Source organism: Triticum urartu, chromosome 6A (genome assembly GCF_056163025.1).
Source record: "Triticum urartu cultivar PI428250 chromosome 6A, HENAU_Tu73, whole genome shotgun sequence".
NCBI lineage: Eukaryota > Viridiplantae > Streptophyta > Magnoliopsida > Poales > Poaceae > Triticum > Triticum urartu.
This window is the reverse complement of record NC_141878.1, coordinates 563,283,507-563,306,322: the sequence shown is the minus strand read 5'-3', so window position 1 is coordinate 563,306,322 and position 22,816 is coordinate 563,283,507. Positions and strand designations below refer to the sequence as shown.

Below are 22,816 nucleotides of genomic sequence, written 5' to 3'. Positions count from 1 at the left end.
TATGTCTATGGACAGCATAATAGTACAGACTTATATCTGAGTGTGGTACAGAGTACAGGCTTACTATTGTATCTCTGGGTAGTACAGACTGTAAGACAGTTCAGGTTGCTCTTACCCAAGCCCGAGAGCGAGAGGCCGCCGCCGCCTGCCCCCGCCCGCTCCGCCGCTCGCGCTCTGTTCACCACCGGCGCCGCCGACGCTGCCCATGTTCCTCCTCCTCCGCCACCACCACGCCGGTTGCCGCCGGTGGTGCTCAACGGTCACCGGTCTCCTCGGCCCGATCTCGAGCTGGTCCCCTGTCCGCTTCGGCGCACGAGAGGTTGGGGAGTGCAGAGAAAGCAAATACGAGATTGGGGAGATGGAGGGAGTACGGCGGCGGAGGTGCCGAGCTGGGATGGCCGTCGGCGTTGTGTGTGGCTGTGTTCTCCCAGTGATGGGCTCACTCGGCCTTCTTTTTACATGAACTCACTCGGCCTTTGGTTTGATGCCGCCCATGTCGTGTCATCATGCACGTGCGTTGCCGAGATATAAATATTGTACTCCTAGTAAGTTAGCTTGCGATTTATCTGTCTATATTAATATAATTGTATAAATAAATGTTTATTAAATGCTGCTCGTGATTTATCTTATTGTTTGATCAGAAGTTTGATAAGTAAATTAAAGTAAAATTGATTCAGGAAGTAAATAAATTAAAGTGGTTGATTATCATACAGAATAGGTTGGAGGAAAAGCTGGTGGGAAAAAATGAAACATGAAATCTTAAATTCTTTTTAAGTAGTGGAGATAGAGATAAAGATGTTTTCAAAAAGAGGATGGACATGGATTTTTATTTGAGCACTACATACTCGGAATTGCCTAATGGAGCTCGAGCTCCGTGGAGCCCTCTATTTGAAAACTTCAAAATTCAAATTTTAAAGTTTTCCAAAAAATTCTGAAAAAAATATACATATACATATACATATCGATATATATGTTGTCTGTGAAGTTTGATGATTAAATATCTTTCTAGGCGAGCTACACAGAAATTTAAAAAATCAGGTATTTCTAGCAAATGTACTATTCACTTTAAATCACATGATGTTTTTATAGACCACGTAAAAACGTATTTCGTGATGAAATTTCACACACATTTAATATACATCTATAATTACTTGTGTATCTTTTTCAGATTTTTTTATATTTAAATAGTTGATTTTTTAATGTTTGAAAATATAAGTCTCCATGGAGCCCAAGAGCAAAAGACCCACTCCCAGTACATAATATCACAGTACTTTCAAGAAAAGTAAACATTTCGACAGGCTGAAAACTACGTCAGTCGTGTGCCCACATCACGCACACACGTCTCACATGAGGCTCACACACCGCCCTCCCTCTCCTTTATCTCTTTGTAACAGCGCGAGCCACTCATATTCCTCGGATCCTCTTCTCTCTTTTCTCTCCCTTATCTCATCCATGCAGCCAAATCTCTCCTCCACACGCTCACCTTCTCCTCTTCTCCCCAGCAGTTGTCGTGGCCACTACCGCTACGGTGCCGACCGGCCATGGCCTCCGCCCACCTTTGCACGTCTTTCCTTTGGGTGCCGGTGGCTGTCGCCCACCTCACCCTTTCCCTCTGACGAAGAAACACGATTGCAAGAAGCTGCAACCATGGCCGTAGAAAGTTGGAACCGCGACCGCGGATGCTGCAACGACGACAGTAGTGAGTTGGAACTGGTGACCACTCGCACTAGAACTGTCACCTCGGGATGCTACAACGATGACTACGGCGAGCTGGAACCATGCCACGAGATGTTGCGTAGGTGGCCCACGCGACCACCAATGTTGCAACCGGCGAGGTGAGTTGCTGGGACCAGCTACACGTTTTCCTGAATCGGTACTTGGTCTTGATGCATAGGCATTACATGTGATGTTGATGCTACAACCGGTGGCGGAGTTGCTAGGATCGACAACATGATTTTTTGTGTTGGTGACCACTGGTGCTATTGATGTGGGCGACGACAAGGACAGCATGGACCGAGGCGAGACGACGACAACAACAGGGACCAGCGGCGGCGGTGCGAGGGCAGCGAGATGGCGATGCTTCAAGGGCAGTCGCCTCGCCTGTCCATGGCGGCAACCGGCGGTATTCCCTGGCGCTCTCTCCTCATGCGCATCTGGTGTGATTTTTTGGGGTCGGGGAAGGACGAAGTGATCTGACCATTAGAAGGCATCATATTGAACAGGTGTGATGCGAGAGGGGTGCTGGTGTCGGTCGACCAGTGCCTAGCACTGCCCTTTAAGAAAAGACACAGATCATCGGAAGTACAAAGCACTTCAAACATAATATTAACTACATTGAGGTCTGCCCTAAGATGAATGCATCATATGAAATTAAATTAGGGGGCAATATGGCGACGATTGGGCGTTGGTGATGTCCCACCAGTAATTGGCGCAAGGAGGAAACGGTTCCAGAGACACTAGTGCTATTGTAAAAAAAATTGTGGTTGGCCAGTTAACATTTTTGTTATTTTACATGAAAACCAGAATGGTGTTTTATTTGTCTATTGTAAAAGTCTTAGTACATATTCATTTGGATAAAGACAAAATTAGCAAAGCTCTTTATCAGATGAAATGATTAAGCATTATATTTTCTGGACTACATAATGAAATATTCATATCGTAACTTCATCAAGTATATAGCAATTAATTTCCGCGACAAAGTGCGGGGTGTCATCTTTTCTTTTCTGAGCAAAGTGCGGGTTTTTTTTTTGAGTAATAGCAAAGTGCGGGGTGTCATCAGTAAAACGAAGTTTCTATGGCAGGAAATGGGCCGCATCAAGCTAAGCCCAAGTGAGCGCCTCACCGAGGGTCCGGGGCCCAAGCCATGCGTCGTCGTCTTCCACGCCGCCGTCCTTCCTCCGCTTCTTCCGCAGTGACCTCTCGCGCGCCGGAGCGAGTGGAGTGGATCAGCTCTAGATAGGTCAAGCAGATCGATGGTGGCCGGCGAGCACCGGCGCCGGCGGACGGCGTTGTGGAGCAGGAGGACCCAGCGCAGCGTCGGCGGCGTGGTGGTGGACAGCGCGCGCGGCGGGGACAGGGCGGCAGGCGGCCGTGGCCGCTCGGGCTCGGGTAAGAACAGCCTCTACTGTACAATATGTACTAGACTGAGAATATTTAGTCCCACATCACTGGGGGTGAAGGGGGGGAATATAAATGTTGCTGCGCAGCAGCAGCCCAAGTACTGTTCTTGGTAGAACCACAGTTTACTCTTTAAACTTAGAATTACCAACAAAATTTTGCTCTTTAAACTTAGAATTACCAACAACATCTTGACCTGCAGGTTCTTTTGTTAACAATTTGTAGAATTTGAGATGACCACCGTTACTCTGCTTGGAATGATATTGTTCCACAGTAGGACATCGTTTACTTCTGTCTATACATAGGTGCTCTTGATTTTTTTTAACATGGAGTAGATGTTCCTTGTAGAATTTTGTTTGATGCAATGAATGACTCTGGTAGCGTCTCGGACATGATTTGAGATCACAGATCAGGATTCTCATGGCGCTGTCCGTGACTTGCATGACCCAGTACTTTTGTTTTGTCATCGACCCGGTACCTTCTCATGGATGTCAGAAATTATTAGGTCCCTTTGAATTGTTCTGATCATGTATGTTGCCACATCCAGGACCTCTGATGATTTTTCAATTGGAGCCTTCCGGTGTTACCTATTGTGCTGTTCATAGACTTGGAAGTTGAATATTGCAATGCTGGTACATTGCAGTGCATGCAAGAAAACTCTGTTTCACATACCAAGTTTTTATCTTGTCATTTTCTTACCGATTGAATCTTACTAATGTGGCTATTGTCTATCATAATTGCAGCAGCCCTCACTGCAGTTTCGCACCAAATTACCAACTAGTGCCTAAATGGGTTGGTAGAATTGTAGATGATAGGTGTGGTAGCACTGTATCTGTTACTCATTTGCTATTTGGCAGATTGGCATTCCTTTTTCTATTTACATGTTTACCTTTACAAAAGTATGACCTTTAAGTTGATGAAATCCTATGTTTTCAGCTGAGATGCGTGCACGTGATTGGTATAATATTATTACATGCCATATACAGCATGTATGGCTTCTTCAGAACTTTGTTATTGGTTAACATGTTCAGATACCATCTTCAGGCACTGAGTCAATAAGGTAACGCTTGTTTTTCTAATCTGGATGTATTGAGTTCCTTTGTAGGCTCCAGATCAGACCAACCTTTCTTGGGACTACCAAGACTCAGAGGTTAAAATTCTTAATGATTCATTTTCTTTTCTGACAGTCTTGTGCAATAAACAGGGCGTGGTAATTTTACTGTTTTAGGCACTGAAGGTGGCTGGCTTGAAAATTTTAATCTTCAGTCTGGGATTAGTCGTGGCAGTTACATTGATAGCTCACTGGCAATGCACTGTACACGTGAAAGAAGAAGTTGGATTATGTTGTGATGCTACAAATGGCTCTCTGGTTAGTGCTGGATACAGTGGTGACATTAAGGTTTGATGATACTGTTGCACTGTAGTTCAATTACAGCTTATTTTATTTTTTCAAAAAATATTGCAGTTTGTTTTAGTGCCTGTTTAGTAAGTGCATATACTTTATGGAATGCTAATGTCACTTCATTTCATCTTCCATGCTCTTATCCATTGGTAAAAATTATGTTCCTCTTCTGATGCTGCAACCAATAATACATGGAGTATTGCACACCCAGCTGTTTCCTTAAATTAGTTACTATTGAACTTTTCTTTGCTAGTATGGGTTACTTTTGCTGCGGGCGACCTTAGCGTGCGCGTCAAGGGCCGGGGAGGAAAAGAAAGGGGCCGGATAGAAGTAGGTGGTGCGAGTGTTGTTCCCAGTACAAGGAGAGTTACCTTGTCGACAACGTGGAGCTGCTCCCATTCCCCTTAACCATTCCTAGGCTTGGACTGAGCTAATGTCCAGAGGAGGAAGAAGATACAGGTGCCATTGTATTTGGATCTGATGATCTAGAAGTATCTGACTGCAGTGTAGACAAACTCTTATAAAAATCACAAGCAATTGGAAGAAGCTTCTTCTGCTGGCCATTGGGTGGTGACTCGAGTTTAGGTTGGACTAGCGTAAAAGAGAATTCTCTGTCCTTGGCAACGCCCCACCAGCCTTCTGGTTCCGGTTCAGCCGTTCCTGGCGCTTGCCAGTTCTGGGGGTAGGAGGACGAGCTAACAAGGTCATTTTGCTGAAGCACACTGACAAATCACCAGGTGATACAGAATCCCCCCGCCAGAAATAAAGATGTGCATGAGAAACAAATGAGTAAATATTAAAATTCACAAAGAATAGGCAATCACAAAACATTTTTATGAAGAAATCAGAAAACTATGAAATTTATATTACAGAGTTGATAGCTGGGCACCTGAGGTTGAGCCTCCTATTACAAACTGTTTATTTAGATGGTACTTATCATTCTACCAGACCTATCAATCTTGTTGATGACGCAACAAACCTTACATACTGTCATTAGCCTTATTACAGACACTGTATGTTCTATAGGGTACATCATTGATGAGTAAGCACTATCAATGCCATCAAACATAGTGCTCATCTTCCTCCTGAAATGCTTGATATTGTGCCAACATTCGTTGATGAAGGATATGACATGATGTATGGATCAAACCCTTCATTTTGCATCAAGGCCAGCGCTTGGAAGCTCTGGTGTGCTGGTAGCTCTGGTGGTTCAATATGCCCATCTAGGTATTGGATCACTTGCCGCATGCTAGGCCTTGCACACACAAATGGATGTGAGCACAGTAGTCCTAGCTTCAGCGCCAAATATGCCTCACCGACATTGTAGTGCCCTTTAAGCCTCACATCTATTGCATCTTCGAGTGATCCTTGTTGCACATGCTCAAGCACCCAATCAACCAACATGACCAGCTCATCTTGTGTGCTTTGCATGATAGGTCTTTGTCCACAAGTGACCTCTAGAATAAATACACCAAAGGCAAATACATCGGTAAGAGGAGTACCCTTGGCCGTCCGTGCTAGCTCTGGAGCAAGGTATCCGATGGTGCCGACAACACGAGTAGTTTCTTGCTCAACACCATGATCATACAGCCTTGCTAGACCGAAATCACCCAACCGTGCGTTCAACTCATCATCAAGGAGCACATTGCTTGCCTTGATGTCTCGGTGGACAACTACTTTCTCCCACTCCTCGTGGAGATAAATCAGTGCAGACGCGATGCCCCTGATGATCCAAAACCTCTGATCCCAACTTAATGTGGAGTTGTTCACTTCACCATACAAGTACTTATCGAGGCTTCCTTTGGGCATGTACTCATACACTAACAGGAGCTCACCTTGACGCCTGCAATAGCCAAGTAAGTGTACGAGATTTGGATTTTGAAGGCGGCCAATGCTAACAATTTCGGCGATGAATTCCTTCATGCCTTGCTTCGAGTCATGCGACACCCTCTTCACAGCCACCCTTAGTTTGGACCTTGGCAGCTCCCCTCTGTATACTCTTCCAAATCCTCCGGCCCCTAGGAGGTTTTTGTCGTCAAATCCCTCTGTTGCATGGAACAAATCCTTGTACGAGAAGCGGTGTGGACCGAATTCGACCTCCCAGTCATCACGTAACTCTGCATACCTGAAATGCCTCCGCACAAGTAGGGAAACAACGGCAGCCACAGACAGGATGAGTGCTGCCGTTGCTAGTGGTAGAATGATCTCCAATAGCCAGAGACGGTGTCGATACTTGGTATGAGGATCAGAAGGTAGTGTTGGCAGGATGGTGAGATTGATAGCTGGAGCAGGACTGTTCATGCCAAAACTCCAACCCAGCACATAGTGCTTCGTGTTTATCTTGCCTTGTGCAGATGAGAAGCCAATGTATGCCACATCTGTGAGCACACTTGAGAGGTTGTAGTTGGCCGAAACCGTTGGTCTTGTAGGTTTGACCATGCCGAGAGGAGCCATGGTGGCATCGATCTGTGTCTTCTCTCTGTGGTAGTCCACCCACACTTGCATGGCCTCTTGGCTATCGAGACCCAAGCTCTGGAAGGTGCCACTCTCGTCGTGGTAGAAGCCAGCATTGTGGGATTTTATGGAATAGAGACTGTTGATGTCAATACCGATATGGTTGTCGTTGATGTCCTCGAACTCCAAGTTCTGAAAGGTGTCTAGCTCGATTGCGAAGATGTGGTTTGTTTCATTGCCATTATTCTGGTCGTTGAGAAGACCCAAGAACTGTATTGGCATCGCTGCTGGCAAATTCTTGCTCGGTGCAATGAACATGGTGAGGCCATTGCTGCTCAAGTCCTTGTAGGTGGGGACGATGGCGAAGACAAACGAGATGCAGAAGGTCTGTACAGTCCCATCGGACAAATTGTGGAAGTGCAGCGGACTCGGATAGAAGGCATGGCCCATGCTCAGGGCCGAGCCATTGGTGAGCATAAGTAATCCATTGGGCGTGACCGAGGCCGCACCGTCAAGGGTGAGGTTGGTGTTGGAAAAGCCGGAGAAGCTGAACTGATGCTCATCGCCGGCAATGAAGGGTGCCACACTAAGGCCAAGAAAGAGTAGTTTGATGAGTAGCAAAAAGGAGACAGGCTTCATGCTGGTCATGGGCATGAAAAGTGGCATAAGCAGGTGTATCCAGAACAGAGCTTTGATCCAGCTTTATCTATCTACCACTAGCAGGGTATATTTTTTAGGGTGCCACTAGCAACGTACTATTTACTTACATTACAGCCATTAATTTCAAAATTGACGTGCCGTTGCAGCAACGGCACAGCATCTCGGTGAACCTTCCTGTAGTCTTCAGACGTATAAACTGGGTCAGCTGGAAATAAAGTATACCGTCGAATTTAAAGATGAACAAGAACTGGAAAAGAAACTTGATGCATAGTGTCATGCTTGAATGCACCGACTGTGACTTTTGGTGACTACATTGGGATGATGGGAACGGGGCAGCTCACACCATAGAGTGGCAGGTCCAGAGGATCTCCTTTTACCTTCATAATCTTCTTCTTTTCGGTTGAAATTTCTTATGCCGTTACAGCAATGGTAGATGATCTTAATCAACTTTTCTACCCTCATTTATAGTAAAAAAAAAGGGGGAACAGCTACACCTAAAGATGGACTGTCTGACAGCAATTTAACATTCTACACCTATGGTTGTCTAGAAGTATTGGTAGTTATGCATAAGGTGATCATTATCTATCTGTGCTTTTGTAAGAAAATACATCTTGGAAATGTGTTATCGAAAGCCCTACAGAACAGTATTGCCTCCACACAAATTTTCCACGTCATCTTGTTAGAAACTGGCAATATCTTACGGTTGAATTTTAATATTTCCATTACAAAACGAGAAAAAAAATACTTCTTAAAATATAAAATATTATCCTCCATAAAGTCATTAGTCTAATTCAAAGCGTATCATCCATCTTTCGTCCATTCAAACATTAAAAAAAGCAGCCTACTCTAATCGTTGAATATAAATTCACGTATGCCTAACATATTTCCTTCAATCATGGCAGTATAACGAATACCAGAATTAGTAAACATTGCATTCAGATCTCTAGACCATCTAGTGACAACTATAAGTACTGAACTGAGCCGAACGCGGGCCGCTGTCATCGCCCCTCCCTTGCCGGAGTCGGAAAAAACTTGTTGTAGTAGACAGCCGAGAAGTCATCGTGATAAGGCCCCATAGGACCAGCGCACCAGAACAGCAACCGCCACCGATGAAGAGATGCATAGATCAGGAGGATCCAACCTGAAGACACACGAACCTAGACGAATGAAGACCGGATCTGAGTAGATCCACCAAAGACAACCATCGACCGAATCCTCCGTGATCCGTCAGACACACCTTCACACGCCCTCTGACGGTGCTAGACGCACCATTAGGGCGGGGGCTAGGCGGGAAGAACATGATTCCATCTTTAGAGAGCCGCCGCCATCTCTTTTCCTGAGTAGGACACAAACCCTAAAAAACTCAAAAAAAACATCTAAAAACTGAGATCTCCCACCAGCAAGCAAGGGAAGACATCTACCACCCCCTGGCCCTAAGGCCACTGGAGATGAGGTGGACTGGCACCGGCGCCGTCAGGAGGTAGAGAAATCCTAAACTTTTTTTGAGAGAAGGTGACGGCTGCATATGCTAACAGATTTCCTCAACTGTACTTTGTATTGTAAGTAGAATGTGATTGGGCTTAACCTTAATAAAACTCAAGGAAACGTCTAAAAACAAAGCCTTCCCATCGGTAAGGGCCGAGATCCACCACACCCTATGGTCCTAAGACCACCGAACATGAGGCAGACTAGCGGTGGCGCCGGCCCGAGGAAGAGGAACCCTTAACTCTTTTTTTTAAAACAAAGCCCTTAACTTTTTTGGAGTGGAGGCAGAGGTTGCGTATGCTAACATATTTCCTCAACTGTACGTTGTGTTCTAAGTAGAATGCTATTGGGCCTACCCATCGTTAATACCGTGGGTTACGGATCTGCGTCACCTCAAACGTTGTACTAGTACTTGTCTATAGTTTCTCCGCTACTAATAGAGTAATAAAAATATTAGTAAGTCCACTAAAATATACTCTATATGATTCTTTTTGGAATTTTTTTATGTATTCATTGTCAATCATGGTAGTATAAAGAACATCAGAAATAATAAAAATTACATTTAGATCAGTAGATCGCCTAGCGACGACTACAAGCAGTAAAGCGAGCTGAAGGCGCCGCCATCATCACCCCTTCCTTGCTAAAGCCGGACAAATTTTTTTGTAATAGTTAGTCGGGAAGTCATCATCCTAAGGGCATCTCCAGCCGCGCCCCCAACAGGCCCCTCCAGGCCACTTTTTCGGCGCTGGCGCCGGAAAAACGGCCCAGTCGCGCCCCCAGGACGCCGAAAATCGCCGGTTCGGACCTTTTTTCCGCCCGGCGGTCACAGGCCGAACCCGGCGCGCTGGGGAGCCGTTGGGGGCTCCGGCGCTAGGGAAAAGCACGCCTGGCCCACACCGCCAGAGGAAAAGTCAAGGTTTTCTTCCCCGACTCGCCTCGCACCCCCCGCGCCCTTGGCCACCACTAGCTGTATCCCGGCGACGGCCGCCGCCCGACTCCGGTAGATAGCCATTCCCCGCCGGAAAATAGCAGCGCTTCGCCGCGGCAGCCCCTCCCGCAACAGCTGGGCGTTTCCGGTCGCAGTTTCCGGCCGCGGAGGCGCGGTTTAACGGCGGGTTCACGGCCACCGAGCGCAAGGTGTTCGGCGATTTGCCTGTCTCGGCGATGGACTCGGATGAGGAGGAAGAGCTCGCCGCGCTGCTGGAGGAGGAAGCCGCGGCCGACGTCCAGGAAGAAGAGCATCTGATGGTGCTCGCCGCCCTCGCCCAGCTGCTGGCGAGCAGTGAAAAGCCGCGGCGAGGTGGCTCGGCGCCGGGGCGGGTGAAAGCAAAGAACCGACATCGTCTGCAAGGCTACTGCATGCTCTACTCCGACTACTTCGCCGATGCTCCACTTCATGGCGAGAGAACATTTCGGCGCCGTTATCGGATGAGCCGAAAGCTCTTCCTCAGGATTGTGAATTCCATCCGGGAGTTCGACAACTACTTCAAGTGCAAGATGGATTGCACTGGCGCTCTTGGATTCACCTCCATCCAGAAGTGCACGACAGCGATGAGGATGCTTGCATATGGAGCTCCCAGTGATTCACTCGACGACTATGGGCGCATGGCCGAGTCCACCAGCATAGAGTGTTTCTACAAGTTCTGTCGGGCAGTGGTGGCAGTGTTTGGGCCACAATACTAGAGAACACCCAATGCGGAAGACACTGCTCGGATCCTAGCCCAGAATGCAGCAAGAGGATTTCCTGGGATGCTTGGAAGCATCGACTGCATGCATTGGAAATGGAAGAACTGCCCATTTGGTTGGCAGGGGATGTACAAAGGCGCCAAAGGCGGTTGCAGTGTGGTGCTTGAGGCGGTAGCCACACAGGACCTCTGGATTTGGCACTCCTTCTTTGGTATGCCAGGAACTCACAATGACATCAACGTGCTGCAGTGCTTTCCTGTTTTTGCCAAGATCGTTGAGGGCCATTCTCCTCCGGTGAACTTCGAGATCAATGGGCACCAATACAACAAGGGGTACTATCTAGCTGACGGCATCTATCCGAGATGGTCGACATTTGTGAAGACGATCTCAAACCCTGTGGCAGGAGGCAAGAACGCCTGGTTTGCGAAGGTTCAGGAGGCTTGCAGGAAGGATGTCGAGCGGGCATTTGGTGTGCTCCAATCTCGATTCGCTATTGTTCGGTACCCCGCTCAGACCTGGTCGAAAGATCAAATGTGGGAGATCATGACTTGCTGTGTCATCTTGCACAACATGATCATCGAGAGCGAGCAAGAAGACCCAGTGTTTGACACTGAACCATACTACAGGCAGGGTCCTCTAGCCGAAGTTGATCACCAGCTACCGGCAACTTGGACTGCCTATCTCAGTATGCGTCAGGAGATCCGAGACCCACAGGTGCATCATCAACTGCAGAAAGATCTGATTGATCACCTATGGAGGCTCAAGGGGGACGCCTCGTGATGAAATACGAGTTTTTATTTGTTGAATAATATAATTTGTATTGAACTATTTGTTGTTGTAGTATTTTGTTGAAGTATTTGATTTTTCTGTGATGAAATATGTGATAAGAAATAATTGTGTTGATAATTGAACGCCGAGACACGGCGAAACCACGCCGAATATGGGCCTATTCTCGCCCATATGGGCCGTTTATTCGCCGAAATTGGGCTGCAAAGTGGGCCAATTTCGGCGCCTGGGGGCGACGACTGGGCGCAAAACTGCCCCCAGCGCCGAGTACATCGCCGGCTCGCCCCCAGGGGGCGATTTTTATGCGTCCTGGGGGGCCAACGGCTAGAGATGCCCTAAGACCTTGTAGGACCAGCTGACCAGAACAACAACCGTCGCCGATAAAGATGCGTAGAATTTGAGGACACACTGACGTAGGCGAATGAAGACTGGATCCGGGTGGATCCACCAAAGATGACCACCGACCGAATCATGCGAGATCCGCCAGAGACATATCTTCACACGCTCTCCAACAATGCTAGATCCACCACCGGAACGGGGGCTAGATGAGGAAACCCTTATTCCTTCTTTCATCGTCGTTGTCTTGTCTTTCAGAACAAAAAATAAATCCTAGCAAAACTCAAATAAACAAATAAAAACGGAGGCCTCTCATCGGCAAGAGTCAGGATCCATCATGTCTCCATGGCCCTAAGGGCATCTCCAGCCGTTGGCCCCCCCAGGACGCATAAAAATCGCCTCCTGGGGGCGAGCCGGCGATACAATCGGCGCTGGGGACGGTTTTGCGCCCAGTCGTCGCCCCCAGCTCGCCCCCAGGCACCGAAATTGGCCCACTTTGCAGCCCAATTTCGAGAATAAACGGCCCATATGGGCGAGAATAGGCCCATATTCGGCATGGTTTCGCCGTGTCTCGGTGTTCAATTATCAACATAATTATTTCTTATCACATATTTCATCACAGAAAAATCAAATACTTCAACAAAATACTACAACAACAAATAGTTCAATACAAATTATATAGTTCAACAAATAAAAACTCGTATTTCATCACACGGCGTCCCCCTTGAGCCTCCATAGGTGCTCAATCAGATCTTTCTGCAGTTGATGATGCACCTGTGGGTCTCGGATCTCCTGACGCATACTGAGATAGGCAGTCCAAGTTGCCGGTAGCTGGTGATCAACTTCGGCTAGAGGACCCTGCCTGTAGTATGGTTCAGTGTCAAACACTGGGTCTTCTTGCTCGCTCTCGATGATCATGTTGTGCAAGATGACACAGCAAGTCATGATCTCCCACATTTGATCTTTCGACCAGGTCTGAGCAGGCTACCGAACAACAGCGAATCGAGATTGGAGCACACCAAATGCCCGCTCGACATCCTTCCTGCAAGCCTCCTGAACCTTCGCAAACCAGGCGTTCTTGCCTCCTGCCACAGGGTTTGAGATCGTCTTCACAAATGTCGACCATCTCGGATAGATGCCGTCAGCTAGATAGTACCCCTTGTTGTATTGGTGCCCATTGATCTCGAAGTTCACCGGAGGAGAATGGCCCTCAACGATCTTGGCAAAAACAGGAAAGCACTGCAGCACGTTGATGTCATTGTGAGTTCCTGGCATACCAAAGGAGTGCCAAATCCAGAGGTCCTGTGTGGCTACCGCCTCAAGCACCACACTGCAACCGCCTTTGGCGCCTTTGTACATCCCCTGCCAACCAAATGGGCAGTTCTTCCATTTCCAATGCATGCAGTCGATGCTTCCAAGCATCCCAGGAAATCCTCTTGCTGCATTCTGGGCTAGGATCCGAGCAGTGTCTTCCGCATTGGGTGTTCTCTAGTATTGTGGCCCAAACACTGCCACCACTGCCCGACAGAACTTGTAGAAACACTCTATGCTGGTGGACTCGGCCATGCGCCCATAGTCGTCGAGTGAATCACTGGGAGCTCCATATGCAAGCATCCTCATCGCTGTCGTGCACTTCTGGATGGAGGTGAATCCAAGAGCGCCAGTGCAATCCATCTTGCACTTGAAGTAGTTGTCGAACTCCCGGATGGAATTCACAATCCTGAGGAAGAGATTTCGGCTCATCCGATAACGGCGCCGAAATGTTCTCTCGCCATGAAGTGGAGCATCGGCGAAGTAGTCGGAGTAGAGCATGCAGTAGCCTTGCAGACGATGCCGGTTCTTTGCTTTCACCCGCCCCGGCGCCGAGCCACCTCGCCGCGGCTTTTCACTGCTCGCCAGCAGCTGGGCGAGGGCGGCGAGCACCATCAGATGCTCTTCTTCCTGGACGTCGGCCGCGGCTTCCTCCTCCAGCAGCGCGGCGAGCTCTTCCTCCTCATCCGAGTCCATCGCCGAGACGGGCAAATCGCCGAACACCTTGCGCTCGGTGGCCGTGAACCCGCCGTTAAACCGCGCCTCCGCGGCCGGAAACTGTGACCGGAAACGCCCAGCTGTTGCGGGAGGGGCTGCCGCGGCGAAGCGCTGCTATTTTCCGGCGGGGAATGGCTATCTACCGGAGTCGGGCGGCGGCCGTCGCCGGGATACAGCTAGTGGTGGCCGAGGGCGCGGGGGGTGCGAGGCGAGTCGGGGAAGAAAACCTTGACTTTTCCCCTGGCGGTGTGGGCCAGGTGTGCTTTTCCCTAGCGCCGGAGCCCCCAACGGCTCCCCAGCGCGCCGGGTTCGGCCTGTGACCGCCGGGCGGAAAAAAGGTCCGAACCGGCGATTTTCGGCGTTCTGGGGGCGCGACTGGGCCGTTTTTGGCCTGGGGGGCCCTGTTGGGGACGCGGCTGGAGATGCCCTAAGGCCACAGAAGACGAGGTGGATTGGCGGCGTCGCCGACGGGAGGCAAAACCCTAGACGCATGTTCACTGTTGTTGGCTAGGAGGAGGAGCGAAGGGGTAAATATAAGTATCATGTGATGTGTAAGACATTTAATTCGGTTGTCACTGCAGTTGCTTTCCAGAATTCTGATGTCCTCTTTATTTTTGAATTAGTTGTTATCTCACATGAAGTAATATAAACTGTCCCGCAAAAAAAAGTAATATATACTGAATCAACACTCGAGTGAATATTAGCCAGCTGAATTTCATCTCGCAGCTACTGTTCTGAACAGTTTGTACTAAGAATGTTTGTGAGCAACTTAGATGCGACGTAGCATGACTCGTAACTCCTTAATCCCAAACCCAATGCTGCTGGCATGGAAAAACAAACAGCAAAATATATTTTCTTCGCAGAAAGTTCCCAAATAATTCATACCTACAAACGCTATTTACCATTTATGACCTGGTACTTTTTGGTGAATTATTACATTTTTAAATGCAAAAGAAGAAGTGCCCAGGAGGAAGGGGAAAACATTAGAGTAGAACTTTATAACAAACAAATACTAAGAAATAATGTCTGTGTGTGTAGAACCAAGACTGATAACAGTGTGGCAACTATAAAACTGTCATTACGAAACTAGGAAGTGCAGGTGATAGCTCTCCGAGGTCTTCCCCTTGAAGAGAAAATTAACCATAAAAAAATACTGTATGTAGCAAGATTGCTTCTCCACCCCAGCCGTAGCTTCCCGGTTTCTCTTTCGGTTTGAAATTCTACGAATGGCATTTAGAGGTGCGGTAAAATTACAGTGATATTTGTCCAAAGAGGAAAATCATAGTGATATTTCTCTGAATCAGCATAAGGGGCATCTTCAAGGCGGACCCACAAACCTCCCGCAACCGTCCGGCCCGCGTTGTCCAGACCACGGAAGCCATCTAACGCGGTCCGGAGGCAGCACGGAGCGGAAGCAGCGGACGGCAGCTAGGGTTGGATCGGTTAGGCTGATACCATGTTAGAATGAAGAGAGAGGGGTTGGTGGAATCGATAGATGTTCTTTGCTTGAGCCTCATCGGCATATATATAGGAGTACATAATCTACTCGAAGTACAAGACAAGTCGGAATACATCCTAGTCTATCCTATGTTTCCAATCTAATCATTATACTCAGCAGTCCGGACGTACTTTCTTCCGCAAAACGGAGACAAACATGAAGAGTTTTGCGGGAGTCCAGACATCCTCATGACAAACCAAAAGACACCACGTACCCCACCTCTTTGTCCGGATGGCGGAAGGCCGCTGATTAGTGGAAGGCTAGCATGTTTAGGTGATTAGTGTTTGGGCATTTGACGAAAGCTTTGCAAATATAGTTGAGTATTTGACAGAAGGTTACTTCTTGCTATATAATTGTTATATGATTAGCATTTGGCAAGGTGATTAGTATATGAGCATTTGTGGAAAGCTTTGCAAATATATTTTGGCATTTGACGGAAGGTTATTTTTTGCCATATGATTAGAATTTGACAAGGTGATTAGTATATGAGCATTTGGCGAAAGCTTTGCAAATATATTTAGGCATTTGGGGAAAGGTTACTTCTTGTCATATGATTAGCATTTGGCAAGATGATTTGTTTTCTATTAAGATTCTTTATCACACGTTGACGAAATGGCAGAAGCTTTGTAAATAGATTTGGCCTTTTGTGGAAGGTTTGAAAATGACCAAGCTCATTTGGCAAAAGGAAGCTAGCTCAGTGGCGGAAGCAGCTAGCTTTGGCGGAAACTACTGGCACGTAGATTAATAGCCTTCTGCCAAACAAAAAGCTACTAATCACAGATTTTTAAAGGAAATCACGTAGTAATTTGGCGATTAAATTTTAACAGAGAAGGACATTTACGGCTATGGTTGAATGCCGGCCTCCCCGCGTCCGTGTCTGTGGACGGATGCGGGAGAAAATTTGTGAATTGCCATTGGAGATGCCCTAAAGGCATCTCAAACACGAAATCCGAGTCGGACATGTCCACGGACGGGATTTGTCCTCCCCTAACTTTCATCAAGGAAAAAAATAGCATGCTATATAAAATAGCGCCGCACCTTAAAATATGCTATCAGCATGATATAGCATGCTATATCGTGCTATTAGCGAGATATTATACACTCATTAATTTAACAAAATAATTCTCTACACGCTATAACGTGCTATTAGTGGCATTATTATTTTTTCTAAAATACACACGAGTATATGTATCATCTTAATAAGAGAGAGAGAGAGAGGAGGGGGGTAATTAAAGAGCACAAGTAGTGTTACAAGTTAGTTATATGTTACATGCAAGCACTACTCCACCACAAGCGGCCTGAAAACTAGCTACTCTCACCCACCTAGCTAGGCTGCCCAAGAAGGCGCCGAGGTCGCCCTTTATCAGATCCGCGTGGCACCAACTTCTGCTCTCCTTCTCAATAGCAGCGATAATGAGGTCTAAGACTAGCCATAATGGAGAGTAACGTATACTAGTAACATACACATATTTTTATACTATGTTACTCTCTCTATTTTTAGTTACTCTGCATATTAGAGTTGACTGAAGTCAAACTTCGTAAAGTTGACCAAGTTTATAGAAAATAATATAGACATTTGTCATAATAAATCTATACGATGTGAAAGTACATTTAATAATAAATCTAATGTTGTTGATTTGTTATTGTATATCTTAATATTTTTGTATATAAACTTGGTCAAAGTTTGTAAAGCTTGACTTTGACCAAAACTAATATGCGAACTAAATAAAAACAGAGGGAGTACTACCTTCATAGTGGATAGTAATATAAGTGTAGTGTCATGCAAAGGTTCATTTATTAGGTTATCGACTCATATTGCATTGGGACACGTGATGTTACAGTAACTAGCTAAGTTACTCTAACTACCTCTCTCGTCATTAACTCATTGCCACATAAGTAAATTTGCTGAGTTGGACTCGATGTTACTGCTAAGTTACTCCCACTGTGGCCAGTCTAAGGATGGCGTTGCTCCGTCAACCACGATGGTGTTCCAATGTTTCCACAAAATCCATATACCTAGTACTCCCTTCGTTCGGAAATACTTGTCATTGAAATGGATGTATCTAAATGTATTTTAGTTATAGATACATCCATTTTCATTCATTTTGATGACAAGTAATTCCGGACGAAAAGAGTATAATGATCGTCCTGATGTCTTTTACTTTTTGTTGTCTGTATGCCTTGTTGATGCACCAGTCTGCGAGTACACCCTCATTTGTGGGCGTCCAATCCAACGAGTCAAGAGCCGCGCCAATGACCGCCCGAACCTGCCTCCCAAAAACGCACCAAAGGAGGATGTGGTTAATCGTTTCTTCCTATTGGTCACATAACGGACATTTATCTTGGTGCGGCAGCCCCCTTCTAGCTAGACAGTCGGACGTCCGACACCTATCCTTGATAGCCAGCCAGGTGAAGAACTTGCATTGAAGTGGCGCTTTTGATTTCCATATGAAATTGGCCGTCGAGAGACTTCTCTGCCATAGAACTTGGCGGCATACACTGACCTTGTCGAGAACCACCCGTTCTTCTCCCAAGTCCACGTACCGTATCCATGGCGCCCCCCTTTAGCTCCACCTCGGCCATTCGATCCCATAGGGTCAGGAACTCCAACAATTGGTCCTCACTCGGCTCCAAACCAAAGTTACGCGCTGTAACGCCCCAAGACCGGAGTTGTAGATGCCTTCCAGGGTTTTCGGGTTTCGTTGGGTGTTTTGTTTCGTCTGTTGCATTCATCTTTGCATCGTGTGCATTGCATCATGTCATCATGTCATAAATCTTTTGCATCTCAACTAAATAAATTGCATGGATCTTCGGTCCATTTAAACCGAGGGAATTCACGTGGTGATTCTCTTTACAACATATATCCCAATATTAGGGAGCTATGATAAATTATTCCATTTATTTGGAATTAACCATAACACACTTGCAAATATCCCATGCCTTTTCCTTCTCAACTCTTGGTCTCTAACCTTGTCATATATCTTTTCTTCGTTTTCCGGAGTTCCACCAAAAACCTTAACATTTTTAGACACTTCTATAACCAAGTCCTAGTTCAAACCCATTTGAATTAAATTCAAATGAGTTTGAATTTGTATCTTTCAATCTTGCCGTTTCTATTTTTCTTGGGTCAAACTCATTTTTGTGAGTCCGGGAAATTTATCCGCGAGTCCAACTCCATTCCCTAACCTCCCTCTTTCTTTCTTTTTTTTCTTCTCTTGTTTTCTGTTAAAGAAAATAAGATGGAGAGAAGAGAGCCAGCCCAACTGGGCCTCTCTGACCCGACCCAGGCCGGCCTCCTCTAAGTTCTCCCGCAGCCGCCTAGGCCCAGTCTCCAGTGGCCTCTAAGGCCCGGCAGCGCCAGCCCACCTACAACTAACCCTAGGCGCCCGAGCCACCTCTCCCGATCCCCTCTCCCTCCGCCGCCAGAGAGCATCGCCTCGTCCCCGTTTTCCTCTCCCTCCGATCGATCCTCATCCTCTCGCAGTCTCTCTCTCCCGCCTCTCGCAGCCTCCCGCGCGCCTCCCTCTGTAGCACAAGACGTCGCCCGTCGCCGGCGCCTCCTCCTCGCAAAGTCCCCGTCACCGAGTGCTCGAGGAGAGGAGCTCCTCGAGCACCCGCGCCTGCAGCCGTCGTCCTCTGCACCCGCAGACGTCGCCGTCGCCGGCGCCCCAAGTCCGCGTCGCCGAGTCCCTCGTCCTGCCGGAGCTGCTCCTCCCGCCGCCCAAGTACCTCCCCGCCTCCGGCCATGGTGCCCGCACCAGGACCGCCCTCCACCGCCGGCTCTATCTCCGGCGAGCGTCGCGCCGTCTCCCTGCCTCGTCCGCGGTGCCGGCATCAGCAACAGCAGTGGACCGGAGCCCCTACCTTGCTCCACCACGTCGCCGACCTCCTGTCGTGGCCTCCTCCTCGCTTCAAGTCCATGCTGTCAAGCCTCACGTCGCCGCCCTGCTACATTCGTCACCGGAGATCGCCAGATCCGGTCGCGTTGGGTCGGATCCTCCCGTCCCTGCCTTGCTGCTGCCCACCAGAGGCCTTCCGTCTCGCGTTTGTTTTGGATCAGCAAGGATGAGACACCAAGAACCGTACCCGGACCGTCAAGCACCTTCTCCGAGGATTTTGCCCAAGTACCATGACATGAACGACCCTCGAACGCGTCAAGTACCACTACCGTCAAGTACCTCTTCGCAAGACCAAGTTCCTCTACGATATGTGTACGGCTACCGACGCCGAAGACCCATGAACCAATAACTTCAAGTTCAATTATTGTCGCAAGAACGAGACTGGCGGGTCCGAAGACGCCAAGTACCACGACAACCCCGAAGGGAGTCGAGTTCGTCAAGTTCACCTTCGAAACGTGTACCACTACCGACGACTGAGACCCTGGATTCGACAAGTCCCTCGCCGTGATCCCGAACATCTACGGAAAATTGTGCAACTAAGAACGTGAACAACTACCGCCGCCAAGATCACGAGTACCTCTACCGTCGTCATGTACCCCTACTTCCTCTACCGTCGCGAGAACGCCTACTTCCACTACGTCCGCATCGAACCTGAACCCCTCCGATAACGCACGCTTCAAAGGTATAACCGCCGAGACGACCTTCCGAGAATGAATGCATGTGTGATGTATGAGATGCTCGTGCTTGCTTCGTGCTCGAATTTTCGGTGCACGTTGACCCTCTTTTGCCTTGTCACCATCGTCGACTCATGGGACACCCGGTATCTGGGAGTGCCCCACCATCTTTTGCACGCATCCGCACACTTCTCCTTTGCATCGGTATCTCAATCGAATTACCAGAACCGGAATGTTGCCATGGTAACATTTCCATTTCGCCGCTGTGGCACCCCTTTTTCCTTCCGCCATGGCGACAAATGCTTCATAATGCTCATGTCAACATTGCCTTAAAACTTGCATAAACTTGCATATGTCATTCGCATCATGATAATAACATTTAAATGTTTAGATTGTTGTTGCAATAAATTACTAAGACATATGGGGATTTACCGGATTCGTTATTTGTTATATCCGGCCCCATTTAAATTGTTTAGATAGTATAGTTTTGTTATGCTTCACCTCTTGCCATGTTAACCAACATTTAATATGCAACTCGTTGCATGTTGAACTTCACTTAATTTGTAGGATTGTTTGTGCATTTTGCCATGCCATGCCTCTTTAAACCGGACATGCATCATGCTTGTTTGCGCATCGTGCCATGCTTATGTGATGATTGTTTACTATGTTGTTTGCTTTCTTTCTAGTGTACTTCTTCTCGGTATTCCGGTAACGTTGCGTTTGTGAGGATCCGTTGGCTACGTCCGTTTATCTTTTTCATAGACTCGTTCTTCTTCCTTGCGGGATTTCAGGCAAGATGACCATACCCTCGAAATCACTTCTACCTTTGCTTGCTAGATGCTCGCTCTATTGCTATGCCTATGCTACGATACCTACCACTTGCTTATCATGCCTCCCATATTGTTAAGCCAAGCCTCTAACCCACCTTGTCCTAGCAAACCATTATTTGGCTATGTTACCGCTTTGCTCAGCCCCTCTTATAGCGTTGTTAGTTGCAGGTGAAGATTGGAGTTTGTTCCTTGTTGGAACATGGATATTTTGTTGGGATATCGCAATATCTTTTATTTAATTAATGCATCTATATACTTGGTAAAGGGTGGAAGGCTCGGCCTTATGCCTGGTGTTTTGTTCCACTCTTGCCGCCCTAGTTTCCGTCATATCGGTGTTATGTTCCCGGATTTTGCGTTCCTTACACGGTTGGGTTATAATGGGAACCCCTTGACAGTTCACCTTGAATAAAACTCCTCCAGCAATGCCCAACATTGGTTTTACCATTTGCCACCTAGCCTTTTTCTTTCCCTTGGGTTCTGCAAACTCAAGGGTCATCTTTATTTAACACCCCCCCCCGGGTCAGTGCTCCTCTGAGTGTTGGTCCGAAATGGGCAGCCTGCGGGGCCACCTCGGGGCAACTCAAGGGCTGGTTTTACTCATAGCTTGACCTATCCGGTGTGCCCTGAGAACGAGATATGTGCAGCTCCTATCGGGATTTGTCGGCACATTCGAGTGGCTTTGCTGGACTTTTTTTACCATTGTCGAGGATGTCTTGTAACCGGGATGCCGAGTCTGATCGGATTGTCTTGGGAGAAGGAATATCCTTCGTTGACCGTGAGAGCTTGTGATGGGCTAAGTTGGGACACCCCTGCAGGGATTTGAACTTTCAAAAGCCGTGCCCGCGGTTGTGGGCAGATGGGAATTTGTTAATGTCCGGTTGTAGAAAACCTGAAGTGGACCTTAATTAAAATACATCAACCGCGTGTGTAACCGTGATGGTCTCTTTCCGGCGGAGTCCGGTAAGTGAACACGGTGTTGGAGTAATGCTTGACGTAGGTTGTTCTAGGATCACTTCTTGATCATAGTTTCTCGACCGTGCTTTGCCTTCTCTTCTCGCTCTCATTTGCGTATGTTAGCCACCATATATGCTAGTCGTTTGCTGCAGCTCCACATCATACCTTTTACCCTACCTATAAGCTTAAATAGTCTTGATCGCGAGGGTGTGAGATTGCTGAGTCCCCGTGACTCACAGATACTTCCAAAACCAGTTTGCAGGTGCCGATGTTACTGAGCAGGTGACGCAACCAAGCTCAAGGAGGAGCTCGATAAGATCTTGTCCTTTGTGTTGTTTCATTCTAGTTGATCAGTAGTGGAGCCCAGTTGGGGTCGATCGAGGATCTGTGTAGCATTTGGGATAGTCTTCTTTTATTTTGGTTCCGTAGTCGGACCTTGATTGTATCTGGTTGATGTAATGTTTTATTCATGTAATTGTGTGAAGTGGCGATTGTAAGCCAAGTATGTATCTCTTTCCCTTATGTATTACATGGGTTGTGTGAAGATTACCTCACTTGCGACATTGCTTTCAATGCGGTTATGCCTCTAAGTCGTGCTTCGACACGTGGGAGATATAACCGCATCGAGGGCGTTACACGCGCCCAAAAGTCCTCCCTAATTGCGTAGTGCATTGTCCTATCCTTCTTAACCCTGCCCGGCACCGCATCATAGATCATTGGTGTGATATCTTGTAGCCGGTAGCCGTTCAGCCATCGGTCCTCCCAAAACAGGGAGGATCTCCCATCTCCAATCGTAGTTCTCGCTGCCGCTCAAAAGAGAGCCAAGGATTCCTTAGGTACCTTTATCTGAAACTCGCACCAGGATCTTGTAGGGTCGGCTCGCTGTAACCATGTCCATCTCGCCTGCATTGCACAGTTTAACCATCCAAGGTTGGGAATATCAAGACCTCCAGCCCATTTAGGGATGCAAACTGTTTCCCACGCCATTGCACAATTTCCACCGTTAG

The 22,816-nt window shown here is 47.5% G+C and overlaps 1 long non-coding RNA gene and 1 pseudogene across 10 annotated transcripts; one reads left to right on the top strand and one right to left on the bottom strand.

Annotated features, from left to right (window-relative positions):
- Positions 1-1,411: 1,411 nt before the first annotated feature.
- Positions 1,412-22,334, top strand: LOC125515064 (uncharacterized). 10 transcript variants are annotated; one of them, XR_015608850.1, is made up of 5 exons: positions 1,412-1,835; positions 1,941-2,122; positions 2,802-4,177; positions 4,322-4,516; positions 22,065-22,334. It is a non-coding gene; the product is annotated as an uncharacterized LOC125515064 (long non-coding RNA). The 10 variants fall into 10 exon arrangements; XR_015608849.1 differs by lacking the exon at positions 22,065-22,334 and adding an exon at positions 20,712-22,056; XR_015608853.1 differs by lacking the exon at positions 22,065-22,334 and having other exon boundaries at positions 2,802-3,932; positions 4,054-4,177; positions 4,322-4,687.
- Positions 5,335-10,007, bottom strand: LOC125515063 (L-type lectin-domain containing receptor kinase SIT2 pseudogene; annotated as a pseudogene).
- Positions 22,335-22,816: the final 482 nt, after the last annotated feature.